General features: G+C 50.4%; 1 long non-coding RNA gene across 1 annotated transcript; it reads left to right on the forward strand.

Moving 5' to 3' along the window:
- The first annotated feature begins 5,467 nt into the window (after window positions 1-5,467).
- LOC140639083 (uncharacterized) lies at window positions 5,468-19,869 on the forward strand. Its single transcript, XR_012035939.1, has 5 exons — window positions 5,468-5,658; window positions 8,596-8,825; window positions 9,524-9,750; window positions 14,486-14,579; window positions 18,096-19,869. It is a non-coding gene; the product is annotated as an uncharacterized lncRNA (long non-coding RNA).
- The last annotated feature ends 3,269 nt before the right edge of the window (window positions 19,870-23,138 follow it).

Raw genomic sequence — 23,138 nt, forward strand, 5'->3', positions numbered from 1 at the left:
ATTTGTAAGGATTATTAGTCTGTAGTTTTCTTTCCTTGTATTGTCTTTGTCTGGTTTTGGTTATCAGGGCATTAGAGAATGAGTTGGGAAATGTTGCCTCCTATTTTTGGAAGAGTTCTTGAAGAATTGATGTTAATTTTTCTTTTTTCCCTTAGCTTTACTGAGATATGATTGACAAAAACTATATATATATATATATATATAGTATACAACATGAGTTCTGATATATGTATAGATTGTGAAATCTTTATCATAATCAAGCTAATTCACATATCCATCATTTTGCATAGTTACATTTTTTTAAAAAGTGAGAATACTTGAGACCTACTCTCTTAGCAAATTTCAAGTATACAGTGTGTTATTATTTTTTAAAGGATTTTATTTATTTGTTTGAGAAAGGGAGAGGACACTCAGAGATGGTGAAGCAGACTCCCTGCTGAGCAGAAAGCCCAAAGCGGTCTTGATCCCAGGACCCCGAGATCATGACCCAGGCAGAAGGCAGGCACTCAACCAACTGAGCCAACCAGGCACCCCATACAATGCATTATTATAAACTATAGCTACCATGCTATAAATTACATCTTCAGAACTCATCCATTTTATAACTGAAAATTTGTACCCTTTGACTAACATCTCTTCAGCAAACTCTCAGACTCTGGTAACCACCATTCTATTGCTATTATCAGTTTGACTTTTTTAGATTCCACATATAAATAATTATACAGTATTTTTCTTTGTATATTTGGCTTATTTCACTTAGTGTAATGTCTCCCAAGTTTATTCACATTGTCACAAATGGGATAATTTCCTTCCTTTTTTAAAAAAAGATTTTATTTTATTTATTCATGAAAGACAGAGAGAGAGAGAGGCAGAGACATAGGCAGAGAAAAAAGCAGGCTCCCTGTCGGGAACCTGATGTGGGACTCCATCTCAGGATACCAGGATCACAACCTAAGCCAAAGGCAGATAGATGCTCAACCACTGAGGCTGGATAATATTTTTTAAGGCTGAATAATATTCCATTATACATATGCCATATTTTCTTTATCCATTCGTCCATCCATCAATGGACACTTAGATTGTTTCTATATCTTGGCTTTAAAAATTGCTACAATAAACACTGGAGTGCAGTATCTCTTTGAGGTAATGATTTTATTTCCTTTTGATATATATCCAAACTGGGATTGCTGGATCATATGGTAATTCAATTTTTAATTTTTTGAGGAAACTCCATATTGTGTTCCATAATGGCTCTATCAATTTACATTCTTACTAACTGTATAAGGGTTTGCTTTCTGGGCACCTGGGTCGCTCAGTCGGTTAAGTATCTGCCTTCGGCTCAGGTCATGATCTCAAGGTCCTGGGACTGAGCCCCACATTGGGCTCCCTGCTCAGCAGGGAGTCTGCTGCTCCCTCTCCCTCTGCCCCTCCCCCTGCTTGTGCTCTCTCTGTCAAATAAATAAATAAATATTTTTTTAAAAAAGGTTCCCTTTCCTTTATATGTTCTCCAACAATTGTTATTTTAAAAATTTAATAGCCATTCTAACAGGTATAAGGTGATATCATATTGTGTTTTTGATATGTATTTCCCTGATGATTGGTGATGTTGCACATCTTTTCATATACCTGTTGGCCTTTGTATTTTGTTTTGTTTTGGTTTTAACCAGTTGACAATATGTATGTTTTCTTTGGAGAAATATCTATTTAGGTATTTTCCCCATTTTAAAGTTAGGATACTTGTTTTTCATTTTTTTCCCCCCATTCAGCTGTATGAGTTCCTTATATATTTTGGATATTAACCCCTTATTGGACATATGGTTTTCAGATATTTACTCCCATTCCATATGTTGCCTTTTCATTTTGTTGGTTGTTGCTTTTTCATTTTGTTGGTTGTTTCCTTTGCAGTGCAGAGATTTTATTTTGATGTAGTTTCATTTATTTATTTTTGCTTTTGTTGCCTGTGCTTTTAGGGCCAAGACCAGTGTCAAGAAGATTTTCCCCATGTTTTCTTCCTGGCATTTCAGTTTCAGGTCTTAAGTTTAGTTTCTATGTGAGATGTAAGAGTCCAACTTCATTCTTTTGCATGTAGATAACCAATTTTCCCAACACCGTTTATTGAAGGGACTATCCTTCCCCCTTTGTGTATTCTTGACACCTTTGTCTAAGATTAGTAGACTAAAAATGCCTGGGCATTTTTCTGGACTCTCTGATCTATTTTATTGGCTGATATGTCTGTTTTTTTTTGCCAGTATCATACTATTTTGATTACTATAACTTTGTAATAGAATTTGCAATCAGAAAATGTGATACCTCCAGCTTTTTGCCCAAGATTATACTAGCTATTTACTGTCTTCTGTGGTCCCATGTGAATTTCGGTATTGAGTTTTCTATTTCTATGAAAAATGCCACTAGAATTTTGAGGGATATTACATTGAATCTGTTGACCACTTTGGATAGGATGGACATTTCAACAATGGTAAGTTTTCTATTCCATGAACATGGGATATCTTTCCATTATTTGTGTCTTCTTCAGTTTCTTTCATCAGTGTTCTATGGTTTTCACTGCATTGATCTTTCACCTCCTTGGCTACCTTTATTACTAAGTATTTTATTCTTTTTGATGCTATTGTAAATGGAATTGTTTCTATGAACACAGTATTGTAGGTATAGTTATTCTAAAGTCTTTTGTATTTTAACCTTTATACTAAAGTTGGAAGTAATTTATATACCACCATTAAATTACTAGACTATTTTGAATTTGGCTATGTATTTACCTTTTCCAGTGAGTTTTATGCTTTCATTTATTCATTCAGCTATGATGTGAGGGGAAATACGGTCCCACTCTGAGGAGCCTCCTCTCATCAGGCCTCCCTGAGAGGGTCAGTGGTCATGAGCCTGTATCCCAAGGTATTTTTAGTTCTAGGGGTGCTGGGCTATGCCAGAATCCCAAATATTTGCAGGAAGCCAGCATCTAAACAATCCCAGAAGAGATACTAAGCATCTGGCCAGGACCCTAAATCACCCAGCATGGGTGTTACTCATGACTGGTGCTTAGAGCTGTTGAATGACTGCAGGAGAGAGCCAGTCAGTAGGCATTTATTCAAATCTGCTTAGTGTATAGAGTTGAACCACCTGGCTTCTGCCCTGAAGCTCTCTTTCCTTGTACCTCTAGCCTCTTGGTCTCCCATCTGTGGGTTTGGCTCTACCTCAGGCTTCAGGACCAGCTGGGTCTGCTTGGGGCAGGGGAATTTAAGCAGTTCTAGATAATCCATCCAGGGCTTTACCTCAAGTTAGTTTGGCTCTGGATCTAATTGCATGTTTACTCTTTGAGTGATGGCCTCATTCTCACAGGGCGGGCCTCTCCCCATTCCCTTATCGTAGGACATGGGCCTTATGTGACAGACCTGAGTTCCTGTCTCAGCTGCCCACCCAGCCAGTCACACCACCTTGGCCTCTGTATTTGGCCCTAAGCTCCCTGGGCTACCCACACACCCACAAAGGACTTTGTCGTATGAGCACACTGCTACTCTCCCTTGGCCACCCTCAAGGCTGATACCTGCTTTAGGGACCCTCTGCTCTCCTTTTCAAGTCTGACCTTCAGCATCAGTCACTTGGCCACCCCCAGCCAGACTCTGCCCAGAGCTGCTGGCCTCCAATCAGACCTTCTAATTCTATTCCTAGGCCCACATGCAGCCAAGTTCTTGTCTTTATGACCTTCCTTGCAGGGTTTGCAGCTCAGATTAAAGACAATTATGGCATGGGGTGGACAGAATGTTTCTCCAAGGACGCATTTCTTTCACAGATACTGTATTTGGCTGGAATTTGGGAGGATTGAGCTAGGAGATGAGACACAGAGAAGTGTTGGACCTCTGTGGTTAAAAGTTCCAAATCTGGCATAGCAAACAGCCTTCTATCCCAGGATTTCCACTTCTGCTTTGGTGGACAGCTCTGACTGATGCCAGTGGTCCCGCCTCACACACATGTGCCTGGCTCAGTTGGGTTCCCCAGAAGCAGAGCCTGAGTTGAGGATTAGGTGCTATGATTTCCTGGGAGAGGGAAGCAGAATGTGGCCTCAGGGAGAGTTTGTTCTTGGCCTAATCCACAGGAAAGATCTGGAACATAAATTGTACCCCTGTGTGGACCCCCTCCCATCTGAGGCAAGAAGTCCCCATTTCAGTTGATCATAGACTGGAGGCTACTCACCTTCCAGGCTAATGGCTCCCATCAGCTGAGGGCTGTTTTCTGGAGAAGAACCAATGTCCATAGCACACGGTTATATGGGTGCCAAGCCTGGCAAAGGGGATCTGGGTGGCATTCTCTACCAGCATTGACCATAGTATCTTTCTCTGTCTGAGTCTTCTGAGCTGAGGGCCCTCTTAGCCTAACAACAAGTGCAGCCTGAAATGTGGGGATGGGGATTAGCTCCCCTGGCAGCAGTCCTTGGCTAGTGAGGGATGGGAGTCATCAGAAAAATGCTCATCTCCTGCCACTGGAACAGATCAATCTGGGTAACATTCTATGCAGTCTCTGGAGCTCCTAGCAGAATTGAGCCCCCGCTGCCTACAGTGGATCTTGAGAACACACTTAGGGCCTTCATGCTTTCCCTGTCCTCCCTCCCTTCTCTTGGAATCATCTTCTAAATGCACACCCTTGCTCAGGCACTGCATTCAGGGTGATCCAGACTAGAACACATTGAGGAGAGGGCTGGGGGGCAGAAATTTGGACTATACTTTGAGGGCAATGGAGAATCGTGGAAAGGTTTCTTGCTGGGTCAGGGTGACTCAGTGGGGCTTTTATTTTAGGACAGTCCCACCATGGAAAGGAGGTAAGAAGTGGTCAGTGTCACAGTGGTACCTGGGAGAGGGGGTTGGCTGGTGGGTGTTGGGGAAGGAAAAGAAAAAGAGTTACCGCGAAGGAGAGAGATGGGACTCGGGCTGGAGGGAGTAGGGAGGGAGAGTCTGCAGCTCGAAGCCCTGGCAGTGCAGAGCTCAGGGCCCAGGGCGGATGGGACCTCAGAGAGGGGCTGGTTTGGGGGCAGCTCTTTGCCCAGTGACGTCCTTCTCTAAAGGAGCAATGATTCCATGAAATGTCCAGAAGAGGCAAGTCTAGAGACAGAAAGTAGGTCAGTAGCTGCTTAGGGCTCGTGGGGATGGGAGAAAGGTCTGGAAGGACTAGACATTGGGTGTTGGTGATAGCTGAAGGGGTGATGAAATGTTCTAAAATTAACTGTGGAGATGGTTTACAATATACTAAATATATACTAAAAACCATTGAATTTTGTACACATTAAATAAGTGAATTGTATGGTACGTGAATTACATCACAATGAAGTTGTTATTAAAAAAAAATGAGTGCAAAGTTGTGCAAGGGATATGGGATTGGCTGTGGGAGGGAACTCTGCTGACTAATGGGAGGTGGGCTGGACCTCAAAAGTCCTGTTACTCACTAACCTTATTTACCAGTGGAACGCCGGGCCGGTCTTGCCCACGGGACAGGGTGAGTCAGGGGCTTGAACCCCTGTCTCTGGACTCCCTGGCCCCACGTTCCCCCAACTACCTCCATCCACTTTGCCTGCAGCCGCCCCCTCCCCGGCCCCTCCATCCAGCAACGTTGCCTCCCTCTGGGCTGGCAGCTGCTGAGAGGTGGGTGACAAATTGGGTGAGTGACCTTTCTGTGTTCTGCCCCCACCCTGCCCTGCTGGTGAGTCTGACTGGCCCCCCCAGGGGTCTTCATGCTGCCAAGGAAGCGGCCTGGGAGGACCTGCCTTGGGTGGAGGGACGAGACGTTTGGTTCTCTGGACGAGAAGGGTCGGGAAATTGAGTCTGACACCTGGCAAGGCCCACTGCCTGGGCAGCGCACCGCGGAGGCTGGCCCTCACCCCGGCGAGCCTCCTCCAGGCCAGGCCCTCGCCGGGGGTCCTGGCAGAGGCCAGAAGTGGGTGCGCCGGGGGACCGCGGTGCTGGGGGGAGCGGCAGGACGCCTGTGGGTAATGGAAAAGCTTGAGCATGGGTCATGGCGGGCCTGCAGTATTCGTGTGTTGATGATAACCACAGAGCAGGATTTGTGAGCTTTGGCCTAAGATGCTGGGATGCCCGGTGGCCGCCCCGGAACGCATGCTTGCACAACACCTCGAACCTTCTCATCACGATTGTCCCACTCTCGCTGCCAGCAAGACCCCCAAGCCCTTCTGCCTCGGATGCCCCCATCAACTTTATCATTCCCACTCCTGGCAGCTCTCTCCGGGCCAAGCACTTAGCCGGGCACCAGCACTCCAGGTGTCTCTCCAACCTTTCCAGCATCAGCAGACACTCTGCCGAGCTTTGCCACCCTGCTTTGGTGGCCTTGGGGCCCAGGGCTGCTCCACATCGACCCAGTAGAGCCTTTGCTATCCTGCAGGATGGTGGCCTGGGCCTTGCTTCCTTCCCGGAGCAGGAGGGCCCGTTCCCAGGCTGCCTCCCAACTGTCTGACACCCCTGGCACTGGACATCCTGCTGAATTGGAAACCCCCACCTTGTCGGCTGACCGAGTCCTGCCTAATGCTCTGCTCTGCTCACATTCACGAATGCCTGGGAGGTGACTGGGTTCCCTTATAGCCCATTAGCTAACCTGGAGCCAAATGCTCATTGGTGACACTGGTCAGAGAAGCTTCTGGGGCTGAAATGAAATGTGTGGCTGGATGAGCAGCCATGTTCAGCGGAGGATCTTTGGGTCAGAAGCCACTCTCAGCAATTCTCCTTGGGCTGTGATTCTGTTATTGTTACCTCCAGTCTCACTTGCCACAGCAGTATCACTATCACCATTGATATCTCTTCCATCCTGTCATTTCTTCCACCCTCACTTCTGTCCTCACCTTTACCCTCACTTTCATCCTCATCCCAAGCCTCACTTCCACCCTCACCTCCATCCTCAACTCCATCATCTACTCCACCTTCACTTCCACCTTCACCATCCTCACCCCCATCCTCAACCTTATCTTCATCTCCACCTTCATCTCCATCCTCATCTCCATCCTCACCTCCCCTTCACCCCCAATCTTACTCCATCATCACCTCCACCAACTTTACCATCTTTACCATAGCCATTACTACCATCACCCACACAGCTCCCAGATTGGGCCCCAGACATCATTAGACATTTAACAACCAGACATGTGTCTGGCTGGAGAGGCAATCCTGGATGAGGGTGGCTAGAACTCCATGTTCTGGCTGCCTCTTGGCCCATGTGTTTGTAAGTTGGGGCTCTTGCCTTGCATGGCAATGGTGGCCTGAAGGTCTGGGCTGATGAGCTTGCGTCCATGGAGCCAATACCCAAGAATCTGTGGGCAGCTCATGGTCAGAGCCACCTGGTTCACATGTTCTGGGGCCAAGGAGCCTTGTCCTCACATGTGACTAGAGGAAATAGGAAATCCTGGTGTGGGGGAAGAGTCTAAAGTAGGGGTCAGTGCTCTGGCTGTGCCATGGACTTGGTGCAGTTTCCAAAAGCCCCTGCTTCTCTGTCCCACATGCAATGAGCAACCCTCCCTTTCCCTTCAGGGAGCTTTACAGGGTACAGAGTGTGTCCATAGCCTCTGCTCTTCTAAGGGAGTGGGGCACAGGGGGACACCCTGTCTGCTGGCCTGGGTGCATTTCTACCACCACCCCCCTTTCCAGCTCCTAGAATTTGAGGAAGGCATTCACTGTTTCTGCTAAGCCTCTGTTTCCTTGTCCATAAACAGGAAATAGACTATCTCTTACTACTGCAATGAGGATTAACTACTGAGATCACCCCCTGGCAGCACTTAGTTCAAATTCTTAACCTGTGCACCAGGTACAGGGGGCGGAGGGGGCAGTGTCGCCCCACATCACAGAGGGGGACACAGAGATGGTGGGGGTGGAATCAGTGGGGAGAACTACCTGGGGTCATCCAGGCAGAAGCAACAGAGCAGGGATCAGGAGCCCCCTTTTCTGCCCTTTTCTGAGTCTGCGTTGACTTGGGGGCATGCACCCAAGCTGCGAGGGGCACAAGGGGACACTGCGCCCCACTTCCTGCCCTGGAACCCATGGCCTGGGCCAGGGAGGGAAGAAGATGGGGCTCCTGGCTGCAGAGTTGGGCTCAGAGGGAGTGTACCATCTTAAGCCTGGCTGGGGTACTCAGCAGAAACTACTCGGGCTGTTCTGGGGCAAGGATCCCAGGACTGAGCGAGTGTTGGGGCCCCAGGAGGGCTTGGCACACCAGAGAAGAGCAAGGTGGCGTCCCAGTTAAGAGAATCTGAGCAAGCAGTGTTAGAGACGGAAGGGGCGTGGCTGGTGTGGGGTCAAAGAATCTGGGTGCCTAGCCACTGTGTACAGAGGATCCTGGATCCTGAAAGCCAAGCTCTGAAAGGGTCCTTGAAGGCCAGCAATTCATCCATTGGGTCCAAAGGACAACTAAAGCCAGAGAAAGGCCGGGAGAGGGTGGAACCAGAGCTGTTCTGGCCTCCCCTCCTTCATGCCACTTTGGGCTGCTGATGTCTTTCTGACCTTCAGCAAAACCATCCAGTGTCATGAAGACTGGTGGTCAAGGGGTGGCCAGAGTTTGGACTTTCTTCCCCTCCTGTCCTCTTTGTGATGGTGCCAGAAGCCCAGGGCCCTTGTCCAGAAGCGGTAATCAGAACAGTGACACAACAACGTTAGGATCTCCGGCAACAGATCTCCGACCCTTTGTCCTGTGCCACAGTCACGCTGGACGTCTCTGCCCGCTTGATCTTCATCTACAGCTGCCCACCAGAGACCAGGCACCGTGCCAAGTTCATATCTTCATTTCAGAGTGCAGGAACAGGCTCAGAGGAGTTAAGTAAGCCACCCAAGGTACTGAGCCAGGGCAGGGCTGGGGCTAGATGCCAGGCCCATCTGATGCCCCTACATGGGATGCACACTAAAGCCCCCCCATCTCCATCCACTCGACTGGGCCTATGGGGGAAGGTGATGAGCTGGATGGTGGTCGGGGGAGGAGTAGACAGCCAGCTGCCTGTGGGCCAGGGCTCCCTGCCACCCACAGTCCAGCCGGTCCCTGCCAGGGCCTGCTGCCTGCTGCTCCGTGGGCGGCTGGAACGCCCAAGCTCCTGGGGCCACCACCCTCTTTCTCCACGGCCCTGGCACAGCTCCCCACACCCGTAGGCCCAAGGGCCCATGCAAAGCAGGCCCAGGCCCCGCAGCCTACTATGGCAGCCACAGGGGCTGAGTAGATGGGCTGGGTTCTGCCTGTGGACACACAGATGCATTGAACAGGAGGCATGAGGCCTCTGCGCCTGCCTCTGGCCAAGGCTGGGCTCAGGCCTGTCAGCTCAGCTCAGCTCTTGGCTGTCCCGGGGAAGGAGTGCCGATGCTGCCCACCACCCACGTGGAGGCAAGCTATCTGAGGTGGGAGAGGGGGGCTGGGGCTCAGGTAGTGATGCTGTTTGGGAGGGAATTTCCAGGTACAAGGGGGAAGTTGAGGCCCATGCACCCAACACCTCCCACTGGAAGGCCCCCAGTGCCTCTGTCTAGGCATGCTCTCTCCTCCTCAGGGTGTTTTCTCTCAGTGGGTGAAGCGGCCAGCCCCTCACTCTCCACCAGTGTCCTGAGAGCCCTGTAATGATGGCCACATGGTCATTCTGCCAGCACGAACCTCTCCGTCCCTGACTGGAACTGTTCACCTGCCTCTGCCAGAGCTCCTCCAGCCCTCTGCCCCCAGGCCTGCCCTGCCTGTCCAGCCTCATGAGCCATCACTGTGGGCTTGCAAAAGTGGCAAGTTGTAAGTCGTCCCAAGCCTTACATCTTCCCTGGCTCCCTATTGACCCCAGAGAAAGTTCTAGCTCCTGAGCCAGCTGTCAAGGTCCCTGGCTTCCATGCTCCGTGGGTCCCAGTCTCCCCGTGTGAGACATGCATGGCCCCTGGGAAGTCCAGGCTGTTCAGCAGTACCTCCTCAGCCCTGGGCTTGGAAAATCCTTCCCAAAAGATTTGACCAACTGCCCCCACCCCATGAAGTGTGCTGCTGATTCCCTTTCTCTGGCCTGGAGGATGGACTGCTCCCTCCTGGCTGCCCTGATTGCTGCTGTGACCCCATGTGGCATATTGTCTGTTATGCTCAAGGGCACTGATTTGGATCTTAGCCTGTCTTCTCTGCTAAAATCAGAAATCAGCATTGTTTGCTTCTCTCTGAAGTCCTGGGGACCCACGTGGGGTCTGGGCAAGAGAGGGGACACAGGGAACGCATTTATTCATCCACCCATCCAACACTACTGGGTGTTCTTTGAAGAACAGGCCATGTATTCAAGCAGGACAGCCATGTACAGCCATGCTCAAAACCACAGGGTTGGGGCCAGCTGATGGGACCCAGGGTAGGCATAGGTTATTGGTGTCTGAAGAGGAAGACCCAGCCCTTGCCTCCCAGGAGAACTGGATTTGAATTTAAGCTCTGCCACTACCTAGCTGTGTATTTGGGGTAGGTCGCTTACCCTCGCTGAGCCTACAATGCCCTTCTGTAAGCAGGGAGGCAGTGGTAAAGCACATGGAGGATGCTTGATAGATGGTTACTCTCCTCCCCTACCTTCTTTGGGGAGCGTCTGCCTCAATGTGGGTCACTTGGGACCTGTCCTCCAAGAAGTAGGGTGTTGGAACCCCTCAGCTGGCAGAAGTCACCCTGTGTGGCTCTCTGGGCAAGTGAAGGCAGTAGAGTGGTCCTAGAGGTCTCTGCCCTGGGAGAAGGGGCTGCCTGGGTCAGGGGCACAGGTTGGCCCTTCCTACTCACAAGCCACCCAGTGCCCCTGGCCTCTGTGCTCCTTGGCAGACCACCAGGGCCAATATTGGATGTGCCCAGCATTGGCCCTGCAGCCACTGGTAAGGCCAACCCTGTCATCGGGCCTGGCCCCACATCTGGCATCTCTCTGGCGTCCTCTGGGCACTGGCTTCCTGCAGGCGGATACGGGCTTGTACCCTGTGCTGACAGGCCCTCCCCAGAGCTGAAGGTGCCTTGGGGCCAGGCCCACACCCAGTGACCTTCCCAAGCTGAAAGCAGACTTGTCAGAGAAGGGCCACATCTGGCCTCATGTCACAGCTCCCAGGATGGAGTGATGCCTCCTCCCTCTGACTAGGCTTTCTCAGAGCAAAACCCTGTGCCCCCTTCAGACTAGACTTTGTGAGCCAAGGCTGTGTCTTCCCCCTCAGACCCTCTGCAGAGTGTGGCTGTGTCTCCCCCTTTAGACTAACTTAGTTCTTATGTCTTCCATGTCTCCTTCATACCAGCTTCCTGGGGCAGGGCCATGACTCCTGCTCAGACTAGGAAAGGGGGTAGGTTGCCAGAACATTCCAGGAGCATCTGGTAGTGGGTGGAACATGGTGAAATTCAAGGCCCTCCCAGAGGTCGCATGGGTGGGTATCATATGGTAGAGGAGAGAAGGTACTGGATGAAGAGTGACAGGCCAGGTGGGCCCTCTGGCACCTAAGAATGGGCTTTTGTCCTGAGGATTATGGGGAGCCAGTGAGGGGGACAAAATTGTTCTCGTGGATCCTTCTGGCCACCACGTCAGCCACAGGGAACGGAAGCCTGGGCTGCCCGGCAGTGGGGTAGCCGGGAGGGAGCAGATAGGGCCATCCGGGGAGAGGCATTGACAAGCCTGGTGGAGGGGAAGGTTGAGGAAGTCAGGCCCAGCACCCTGGCTTCTGGCTGGGGCAGCTGGGGTGGGGTCTCAGCAGGGGAGCAATGATGTGGGCCCTCTGGGGCCTGTGCAAGGAGCCCAGGGTCCGTGCAAATGGAAGTGTCCAGAATGCAGCCCTGGGAGAGGATTCATAGCAGAGGCAGAGTCCGAGGAGCCGGGGCAGCAGGTGGAGGCGCGTGCACAAGCTTGCCCGGGCGAGGGGGAGATTTCGGGACACGGTCTGGGGAGCACAGAGGGGAGGCCGGGGAAGAGCTCCGGAAGAGAATGCCCTTCATTTCCTGTTCTAGAAAAGGGGCAGGGCAGGCCCATGCTGCTGGGCCCTCGTCCCCGGCTGGGGCTGCCCAAAGCAGCTGATGCTCTGCAGGCTCTGTGGGCTCCCCAGCCCTTCAGCTCGACCCACAGCTCTCGCCCTCCTTTGGAATTTCCCAGGTGGAAATTCACCTCAGAGGCCCTCTGTGGCTCCCCGGCCTCAATCCGCCCTGTGTCTGGTCCCCGCACCCCTGACCCCCAGCAGTTCTGCGGGCTGCGGCCCTGAGTCCCCCTGGAGCGCCGGGCCCTCCTCCCGGGGGGGCCGCCAAGGAAGGAGAGAGGCCCTCTGGTGACCCCTGTGCACCTCTCCCTGCTCTCCACCAGTTCCAGACACATTTGCGATTTATCTTTCTCTGTTGTTTATTGTGCGGAGGCCAGGCCTCCCAGCCAAATCGGAGCTGGACTGGCCAGCGCGGCCCGAGACGGCAGTCCCAGCCAAGCCGGAGCAGCCCCCCGCCCACCGTCCCCTCAGCCGCCCCGAGCCGAGCAGGCCCGAGCTCTGGCGGGCCGGACACTCTTTATGGAGCCCCAGGGCCTGTCTCCCCCATTGTCGGCCCATGTTTACAGCCTCCTCATGTTTGCCTCATGATTTTATTCTGGGTGACGCCCCAGTCTGGACGGGGCCTGCATGCCATCCTGCTGAGGCCTCGCTCATCGCCCGGGCCCTGGGCCCCTGGTCTCCTCATCCATCATTTCATTGAGCCTCGCCCGCCTGCAACAGTGGCGGGAGGGCTGTTCACCCCCAGGGGTGTGAGCGGGGGCACGGCTGGTGAGCTGGGTGGGAACCTGGGCTCCTCCCGTCGCACACTGTGGGGGGCGGGGGTGTGCCTTGTGTGCGTGGTGGGGCTTGATAGATGGTTACTATGGGTGTGGGTATGCGTGTGCGTGCATGTGTGTGCGCGCCTGCGTGTGCGCTGGGGGTTTGGGGAGGCTTGCACATGAGCGTGTGTGTGTACACACACACACATACACACACACCCCACTTGGAGCCTGTCAACTGTTGCTCTGTCTCTGCTAAAGACACAGCCTAGAGACCTGAGGCCGTGGATGCCCGCAGACCTCCTTCCAGGCCAGCTATCTCCTTCGCAGTGTGCAACCGTGGCCTCATTAGCTTCTCACTTTCCTTGGGAGTAGAAAGGGGGGCTGTGTTGCTTGCTACCAGCCTCACAGCATGCCTTTGGGCATCTAGAAGGGCTGTGGTCAGCTCTTACTGCAGACTTAGGGCCTGTCTGTCTTCCTCCCACCCCCATCCCTCCCTCCTTTAGCTACAGTTGTTAATCTCTGCTCTTCCCAGAAAAATGCACCTATGCACATACAGGTAAGATTTGGCAAGTCCCCTGAAGTCCCTCCATTAAACTAAAAACCTTCTCTGTGGGGGGCCACCTGGGCGACTCAGGGGTTGAGCGTCTGCCTTTGACTCAGGTCGCCATCCCGGAGTCCTGGGATGGAGTCTCATATGGGGCTCCTAGAGGGGAGCCTGCTTCTCCCTCCGCCTGTGTCCTGCCTCTCTCTCTGTGTCTCTCATGAATAAATAAATAAAATCTTAAAACAAAACAAAGCAAAAACCTCTCTGCAGGGCTGGACAGAAAAATTCTCAGAGGCCTAGAGTTTTCTATAGCAAATACAATGGTGGTGGCTGTCACCATCAGTCCCCAGAGACAATTAAGGGACCAAAAGCTGCCACTCAGGCCCACCTCTTCCTTGTTCACCCAGAAACAAAGTATTGGGGCCATTCTCAGGCACTCTGGTATGGCAGGTAAATTGAGATCACATCTTGATGCTAGATTGTTTGATGACCAAAGTCAGTGCCCCATCTCTAGAAATTAGGGATCTGGAGTGTCATGTAGCTGAATGGCCCTGAGCTGAGGTCCCCCACCAGGCCCCCACGAGGCTGAGGTGGCGAGGGAAGACCACAGCTGGAGGGGACTGTGGACTCCCAGGCCAGGGAGAAGAAGTGTGGGGAAGGATGTGGCCCGGTAGTGGGGCCGGGTAGTATGCAAGATGGTAGGGACTTTGTTGATTTTGCTCATTCTTTATGGTGTTCTGACAGTCATGGCAGTGCTATATAACACTTCCCAAACACATTCCCATCTGTCGGGGCTGGAGCTCCAGAGGCCAACAGTGGCAATCAGATGACCACCGCCTGAAACTCTAAACGGCAGTCCTGGAAGGTTTGTAAGGTCCTTGAAGACATCAGTTCCCTGGCCACCTGCCTAGGATTCCTGTCCCTGGAGCTGTGGCCTCTGAGTGAGCCCCTGTGGTCCCTGGAGCTTCCCTGACACCAGACCCAGGACACGGGGGACCAGCAGGGGCCTTCTCAGACAGAGGTGGCTTAGGGATGATCCGGGGCGGGGAGAAGAGTCATCCCAAAGACATGGAGGTCCCAAGGAAGCAGCCTTATCCTGGGCCTTCTGACCCCAGCTAACCCATCTCCACTACCCTGGGTGGGCAGGGGCCCCCTCCAGGACGCTCAGAGGCCGGGGTGACAGGCCCAGACAATCTCTGTTCCTCCCATGTCTCCAGGCTGCCTTGGAACCTGAGAAGCTTCCACCTGTTGCATACCAGCCAAGGGCATCTGAGGAAGTGATGCAGCATCTTTCCCAGAAGATGTTGGAAGGTACAGGGAGGATAAGAGGCTTCCGAGAGTGTCAGGAAACCATACCCTCCACAAAGTAGCTGATCCCCAAGAGACAGGCTGGAGGGATGGGAGGGTTGGCTCCAGACAGCCACGCTCCTCGTTCCTCCCTATGGCAAAGTCTGGCACGCAGGAAGAGCTCAAGAGTGCACATGTGTGTATGCATGCACACTTGAAGCCTCGCGGGCTGTCCAGAGTCTATAGCGGGAATTAGACTTGCTCCGTGACCTCAAGGCAGGTCATGCAGCTACATTTGGGAGCCCACAGTCCCAGCCAAGGACGGGCTTGCAGCCCACCCACCCCATACACACACACACAGGCCAATATTCCTCTCTGATTGTCTGCCTTTCGGAGAACAGAGGGCTGGGTGGGGATCTGGAGACCTTGGGAGAATCCACAAAAGTGCCGATAAAAGCATTTATGTTTCTCCAAATGACACTGTAAGAAAGCACACTGAAGGAAAAGGCAGTTTCACGCATATTAAATCATGGTCATGGGAACCGTACAATTAATTCTCATTTATCATCTTTCCTGTGCACTAGAAACTTCCGTGTCTCAGACCAGCACCCATCCCAACCCCCACAACTCAGTTTCAACCAGACACTCATAAATCTGTTTTCTTGTTCCACACAAGCTGCCTGGGAAAAGGCCCCATTTGCTGCGTCTGCTCCTCTGTCCAAACTTTCAACGCCTTCGACATTTTATGGTTTCACGTTATTGACTTGGCCTCCTGGGTCCCTTGTGGTAGGCTGCTATTTGAGAGAGCAGTGAGAGGCTTGGGGTGACCTCAGGTTCACCCCCTCGCCTGGCCGGAGCAGGGAGGACCGTGCAAAAAGCCCTGCAGTTGCCTAGGGCCTGGAGCTCCTGGGGGAACACAGACCCTCCAGGGCTTCCCCTCTGTGTCCTCACTCAGGTCCCAACCCCCACCCCCAACTGAGATTCTGGACCCATTCTTCCTCAACCTCAGGAACCTGCCCTGCCTCTGCTTCCCTCTCCTCCCTCTCTCTCCAGCCCCAGCTCCTCCTTTTCCCAAGGGCCTCCTCCCCATCCACAAGGGAATACACATGAGGTCAATGTGCCTAGAAGCAAAATGTGCGGGTAGAGGGGAAGGTGTGCAAGCATAATGCACACTCCACAGCTGGACCAGGCCTCCTCGGTGCCACTGAGGACACAGATAAAGGCCAGGCTGATTTTCAGCTGGTATGTCCTGGAGAGGTGGTACAGGCTATTGCATTTTTTGACTGATGTCTTTTTTTTTTAAGATTTTATTTATTCATTCATGAGAGACACACAGAGAGAGGTAGAGACATAGGCAGAGGGAGAAGCAGGCAGGAAGCCTGATGTGGGGCTCAATCCCCAGACCCTGGCTCACACCCTGAGCTGAAGACAGGTGGTCAACCGCTGAGCTACCCAGGCATCCCTTGACTGATGTCTTGAATGAAGGACACCTGTCTTTTCCCTCAAAGAGCTCAGTGAGGGGGAAATGGACAGGTAACTGGATAATTATGATTCCAGTAGCGAGCAGTCAGCAATCATGCATCCTTTGCCCTGCCCAAGGCTCTTGGGGCAGGGAGCAATGTCTAAATTAATCCCTGAAGGACCCACAAGAAACTCCAGAAGTTTATGGTGATAGAAGGGGTGGGAATGATGTACCTCCAGGCAGAAGGAACAGCATATGCAAAACCCAGGAGCAAGAGAGAAACACTTGATGTTTGAGAAATGGCTTTTGGTATTCATGGAACAAGGAGATAAAGGCTAGAGAGGTCTATAAGGGCCAGCTGTGAGCCAAGGCACCTACAAACCTGGGGTAGGAAAGCTGGTTTGCAATGTGGGAAATAGATTAAGAAGGAGAGTGACATGGTAAGATTTGAATGTTGGCCAAGCCATCCTACAATGAGGAGACTGCACACCATGCACAAAAATGAACTCAAGATGGATCACAGACCTACCTGTAATTGCTAACACCATGTAACTTCTGGAAGAAAACATAGGGAGGGAAATCCTAATTACTTTGGGTTTGGCAAATATTTCCTAAATACAATATAAAAGGCACAAATAATAAGAGAAAAATCAATAACTAAGTAAACTTTGCAAAATGCAAAACTTTAGCTCTTTGAAGACACTATTAAGAAAATGAGGGGCTCCTGGGTGGCTCAGTGATTGAGCATCTGCCTTTGGCTCAAGGCGTGACCCTGGGGTCCCAGGATCAAGTCCCAGGTCGGGCTCCCTACAAGGAGCCTGCTTCTCCCTCTACCTATGTCTCTGCCTCTCTCTGTGTGTCTCTCATGAATAAATAAATAAAATCTTAAACAACAACAACAAAAAATGATAAAGGCAAGGCAAATACTGGAATCCTTGTAAAACATATCCAACAAAGGACTTGTTATCTAGAATACATGAAGAAATTTTACAATTTAGTATTAAGAAGACAAACAACCTAGTTTAAAAATGAGCAAAAACTGGAACTCACCTTCATGGCTGGTGGGAGTGTAAAATGAAACAACTTTGGGAAACATCGTGGTGGTTCCTTAAAATGCTAAACATACACCCAGCACATGACCCAGCCATTCCATTCCTAGGTATTTCCCAAGATAAATGAAAGCATCTATCCACACACACACAAATGATACATGAATATTCATGGAAGCTTTCATCATAAGAGTCCCAAACTGAAAATGGCTCAAATGTTCATCAATGGGTGAATGGATAAACGAATAAAGATATAATCATATAGTGGGATATGACCCAGCAATAAAAGGAATGAATTATTGATATGTGCTACAATATGGATACATCTCAAAATGATCATTCTGAATGAAAAAAGTCCAGACAAAAAAAGAGTATATGAAATTCTAGAAAATGCAAGTGAATCTATAGTGAATTGTTTGGGAGATGGTGGGAGGTTAGAGGAGGAGATTACTGACGGACAGGAGGAAACTTTGGGGCGTGATAGGTATGTTCATTACTTAAGTATGATGCTGATTCCATGGGAGTATATTTATATTTAAGTCGAAACATATCAAATTATGCATATTAATGTATATGCTGTTAATGTCTGTTAACTGAACCTCAATAAAGCTGTACAAAATAAACATAAACTTTTTTTTGCAGCAATAAACGTTGGTGCAACACCCAGATATATGTATGGGGTGGGGAGAGAACCTTGATCCCTACCTCACACCACACCAAAATTACAGTAGCTGACCAGGGAGGCATGGGCAACATTTGGGACAATATCGGGGAGATTAAATACATGACTGTTGATTCACTCACTCACTCCCATTCCCACTCATCTTTTACTAAATTGTAAGTCCTATAAAGGTAGAAATGAAGGCTGCCCTGCTCAGCCCCTGTGTCCCCAATGCTCACCTTGTTGCATGCACTGGGGTGGAAAAAAGGTGGATTGTCTCAGGAAGAATTTAGAAAGTACTTGGCCAGCCCTAAGGATGTCAGAGGTGAGGGAAATTGAGGAACCAAAAATAATCTCTGTTTTTCCAGCTCAAGTAAATGCTGCTCGTGTGTGAGTTTGGAGAGGACAGGAAGGTGACCTCAGACTTGTGAATGCTGTTTGTGCTGCCACATTGCTTGGAGACAGACGCTGGAGTGAAGGATTTGGGCATGACCAGTGGATCTCAATGTTTCTTAATGGTTTAGAATCAAAACTGGAAAGTTTTGAAAGATACTGAATCCTAGGCTCCACCTCTAAACCAATAAAATCTCTGAGCATTCTGCCCAGCACTGGGATTTTCCTAAAGCTCTGAGGGGATTCTAATGTGCAGCCAGAGTAGATAATTCTCACCATGGATGGTGATTAAAGTCATGGGAGGATATGAGCTCCCCAGATAAGGATCTGGGAGTGAGACAGAAGAGGACCAAGGGCTGAGCCTTAAGGGTTCCTGACTGCAAGGGTTAGAAAAAGGAGAATAGCAAGAGATGGGAGGAGCTGGAGAAGGAACAGCTGGAGAGGAGGAAAATCGAGAGTGCAGGTCACAGGATAAGGAAAAAGGATTCATGGACTGGGAGGCCACATGGAGCAAAAGGCAGGATGAAAAGAGTCCATTGGGTTTATCAACAAAAAGGTCATTGGTGAACCAGGAGGGAGCTATGTTGGTGGAATGGGTGTGACAAAGCCAAACTGAAGAAGGCGATTGTGGAAGGAAGAGGGAGGTAAGGGGTGCAAATAGTGAATTCATAAAACTGCTTCGCTTTGAGGTAGAGAGCTGGAAGGAGAGTATGGAGTTAAGGGAGGGTCAGAGGAGATTAGCCAGAGGGGAGACTTGAGCATATGTAATTGCCAGTAAAAAGGAATCAAATAGAATAGAGTCTAGAAACTGACCTTGCCTATATGGTCCCTAGATTTATGACGAAAGCACAAATACAATTCAATGATCAAAGGAAGATCTCTTCAATAAACGTTGCTGCAACACCCAGATATATGTATGGGGTGGGGAGAGAACCTTGATCCCTACCTCACACCACACATACAAATTAGTTCCAGATGGACCATAGACCAGAATATAAAAGCAAAAATCATAAATAAATTGTAGGAGACTATCTTTATGATTCTGGGGCAGGTAAAAATTTATTAATAAGCATGACATAAAAATTATTGACCATAAAAAAGATTCTATATTGGACTTCTTAAAAATTTTTAAGCTTCTATTTATCAAAAATCACTTCTAAGGCAAAATCAATCTATGAGGATATAAGATAGATCAGAGGTTGCTGACTTCCTGGGAAAGGGCATGAGGGAACTTTCTGGAATGATGGAAATGTTCTGTATCCTGATGGGGTGGAGGTTATGTTAGGGAGTTACATCTTTCCTTTCCTTTCCTTTTTTTTTTTTTTTTTTTAGGTATTTTCTTTTTTATTGAAATATATTTGACATATAACATTGTGTAAATTTAAGATATACAACATGCTTATTAAATACATTTATATGTTGTAATACAATTGGCATTGTATTGATAACTGACACCTCTATCATACTACATAATTATCGTTTCTTTTTTGGTTGGAATAATTAAATCTAGACTGTTAACAAGTTTGATGATTATAGGGAATGCCTGGGTGGCTCAGTGGTTGAGCATCTGCCTTTGACTCAGATCATGATCCCAGGGTCCTGGGATCGAGTCTCATATGGGGCTCCTGGAGGGGATCCCACTTCTCCCTCTGCCTATGTCCCTGCCTCTCTCTTTGTGTATCTCTCATAAATAAATAAATAAAACCTTTTAAAAAAAGTTTGATGATTATAATGCAATACTGTTGTCTATATTCACTATATAGTACATTAAACTTCTAGGACTTGTCTACTTTTTGCAAGTTTGTGATGCATGCATTTTTCAAAACAAAGATTAAACTGTATTCTTCATATCTGTACATTTAATTATCTTCAAATTATATCTTAATATAAAAATAGAAAAGAAGGAAAGTGAAAAGGCAACCCATAGACCAAGAGGAGATATTTACAATATTATATTTGATAAAGAACTTATATCCAAAATACATAAAGAATTCTCACAAATCAAAAAGAAGAAAAGGACTCTATTTCTAAATTGGACAAAAAACTTGAACAGGCATGTCACAAAGATATGTGAATGATTCATAAACACATGGAAAGGTGCTCAGCATCATTACTTAGCAGGGAAACACAAATGAAAACCACAATAAGACACCCACCCCTACACATACAGGATGGCTAAAATATAAAAGACTGACAGTTCCAAGTGTTGACAGGATGTGGAGCGATTTTATACTTTCAGACACTACAAGAGGAAGCCTTCCTACAGCACGGAGGGACTGGGGCCCAAGGTTGAGAAGAAATTACTGTGAGTACGTCACTGCTGCTTTCCTAGGCTGTCCTCTGTTTCCCATAAGGCACAGCTGGGGAATGGCTGCCCAAAGCCACACAGTCCCCACTTTGCTCACATCCCTCCTTTCTTTTCATTCCTGCCCCAAGGGCCCCTGGCACCTGAGGTCACAGCGCACTGCCCTGGGCCATCCTTAGCAAAGCCAGCAACACAGCCAGTGTAAGTCCTGGCTCACAGGGCAGACAGCAGAGGCTCAGCTCCCTCTGACAGCATGGGTGGCTTTCTCTCCTGCAGCCTGGGCCTCGTCTCCACTAGTGCATCTCCTCTCTGTTGGTTGGTACCACTGCCTCCTGTCCCACCTCTATCCCTCTACTACTCACTTGCAGTCTCGTCAGCCACTACGGGCATCCTTTCGTAGCCCACTGCCTTCAGGCTAAAACTTGAGCTGCTAGGCTCAGCATTCAAGGCCTTCATGGCCCACTCTGTTTTTCAGCCTGGTAGACCAGATGTGAACATAAGGGACCTTTTGGGTGTGCTGGGGCAAGGCTAGAGAAGGCCCACAGCGCTGTCCAGGCTAAGACAGATCAGGCAAGGCTTGGACACAGTAGGGAGGGGAGGTGGCTGCAGGGGATGCCCCATCTGGCCCACACAGTGATGCACATGGCCAGTGGTCAGGGGAAGGAAGGGGACAGGCCAGGCCAGCCATTGGTAGACACATCTATCTTCCCTGTGGGAGGAGATGCTGGCATGAGTAGTCCTGAGCCGGGAAAGTGGGACTTCAGCATGGACTTTTGTCCTGGTAGGGAAACTGAGTCAGAAGCTTGGACCTGTGGACCATCCTGTGCAGCGGGTGAAGGAAATGGCAAAGCCTGGGCTACTGGGAGATGTCAGCTGACTTGGTGTGGGAGAGGGAAATCTTAGTGCTAAAGGGCTGAGTTCCCAGCTGTGAGGGTGGGTTGAGGGAAGTGCTGAGGGTGAACATCATTTGTTAAGCAGCTGCTGGGCACCAAGTCCTATTTTGGGCTGTGTATCAGGAGGGCTTGGCAGGGGGTAGGGATACACCCAAAGGGATTGACTGAGCAACTTTAAGGAAGGGAGTGTGCACAGAAAGGGGTGGGGTGGGGACAAGGAACCAAGAACCCAAGAAGGGGTGCTGAGGCCCAGCATAGCAGATGTGAGGAGGCGTGATCTGCCCACCCCAGGTCTGGAGGGGCCCACAAGGGGAGGTGTGGCCGGGGTGCAGAGAGAGCTGGGACCATGCAGTAGGGTCCCCCACCCCCAGGAGCCAAGGGCAAGGAGGCACGGCCACTAGCTGAACTATGGCCAGGCATGAAGAGAGCCTGGGATGAGCTCCCCAACTTCTCTTTCTTCCCACCCCCTTCCCTGAGCACCTCATATGCATCGCTCCATCATCATCCCTGAAGATGGTGATTTTTTCCTCCATTTTAAGGAGGAGGAAAATGAAGTTCAGCAGTGAGGGGACCCTCCCACAGCCTCTGCACAGTTAGTAAGTGGCACAGGCCTGGGACCTTGACCTTAGTTTTCAGGGCAAGCCCTCACGGCGCTCCTCTAACAGAGGACAGAGAAGGCAGCCTGGGGTGGCAGATGGATTGCGGTGGAAGCTGCCTTCGAGAACCTGGAGCTCACCACGGGGAAGGTGGCTGCCTTAAGATGGTGACTTTAGCGCCCTCCTTCCTCTGAGCTGGAGCCCTCAGCCACGTCTGGCCCCCCTCTGGTGGCCCCCCTCATGGCCATGGCTGGACACTGGCCCGTCACATGGCCTGTGCTGACAGATTGGGTGTCTCCGGTGCACCCACAGCTGCTGCTAAGTGGCTTCCTGGCTGAGAGTCAGGGGTCACCTCCCACCGCCCCACTCAGACAGCACTGGCCTCTTCGGGTGCCTCCCATGTCCGTCTGCCGAGATCGGGTGTGTTTAGCATCAAATCTGACATGTGATCTCTGCTTGGTGACTCTTGGGGGAGTCCTGAGGCCTCTTGGGGCAGACACACTGCTTGCTGCAGAAGGTGGGGGCTCTGGGCCCTGGTTCAAGTGAGCTGGTGGGCCTCACCACCTGCGTTCCTGGTGAGTCACACGTGCAGGGCTGCTCCGTGTCCTGGGCACCTGTGCTCCAAACTCTTCTGCTGGCTGGCTGTGTCCAGGCCCTTGGCTCTGCAACCCAGCTCCGGGCAAGTCCTAGATCTCAGAATGTTTCTGCTTCTCCTTGCAGTGTGTCCCACTGAGGCCCCCTGGGATCCGGGACTAGGCGAGCCTGTATAGGAATCACCACCCAAGACTCTGGTCTCAGTCACTGAGGCTCCTAGTACAGGGAATGATCACAGGGGTCAGACCAGTAGGGTTCCAGGGCCAGTGCCACCAGCTAAGCCAAGTGATTCTGGGCAAGTCACTACCCTGCCTGGGGCTCAGTCTTTGAAAAATGGTGAGAGGAGCTGAATACATGCTAGTACCTACTTCGGGATCCCCTACGATGTGTGTGTCATCATGAGGCTGGTCTGCTCTTCTCTCCCAGCTTCTTTGGCTGGCCCTGTCCTGGGGCTTCTGACACAACCCGTCAGGAGGGCTCGTAAGTTTAGTACAGGGTGACAGACGCTCCCAGAAGGCGCGACGGAATGAAGTACAAATACAGACAAGGTGGGGATCAGGAAAGTCTCCTTGGAGTGACATTGGAGCTGGCAGCAATGGCCAATAGGGCCGTCGCATGTAGAAGGCCAAT

The sequence above is a fragment of the Canis lupus genome, chromosome 8, assembly GCF_048164855.1.
Source record: "Canis lupus baileyi chromosome 8, mCanLup2.hap1, whole genome shotgun sequence".
NCBI classification, from domain to species: Eukaryota; Metazoa; Chordata; class Mammalia; order Carnivora; family Canidae; genus Canis; species Canis lupus.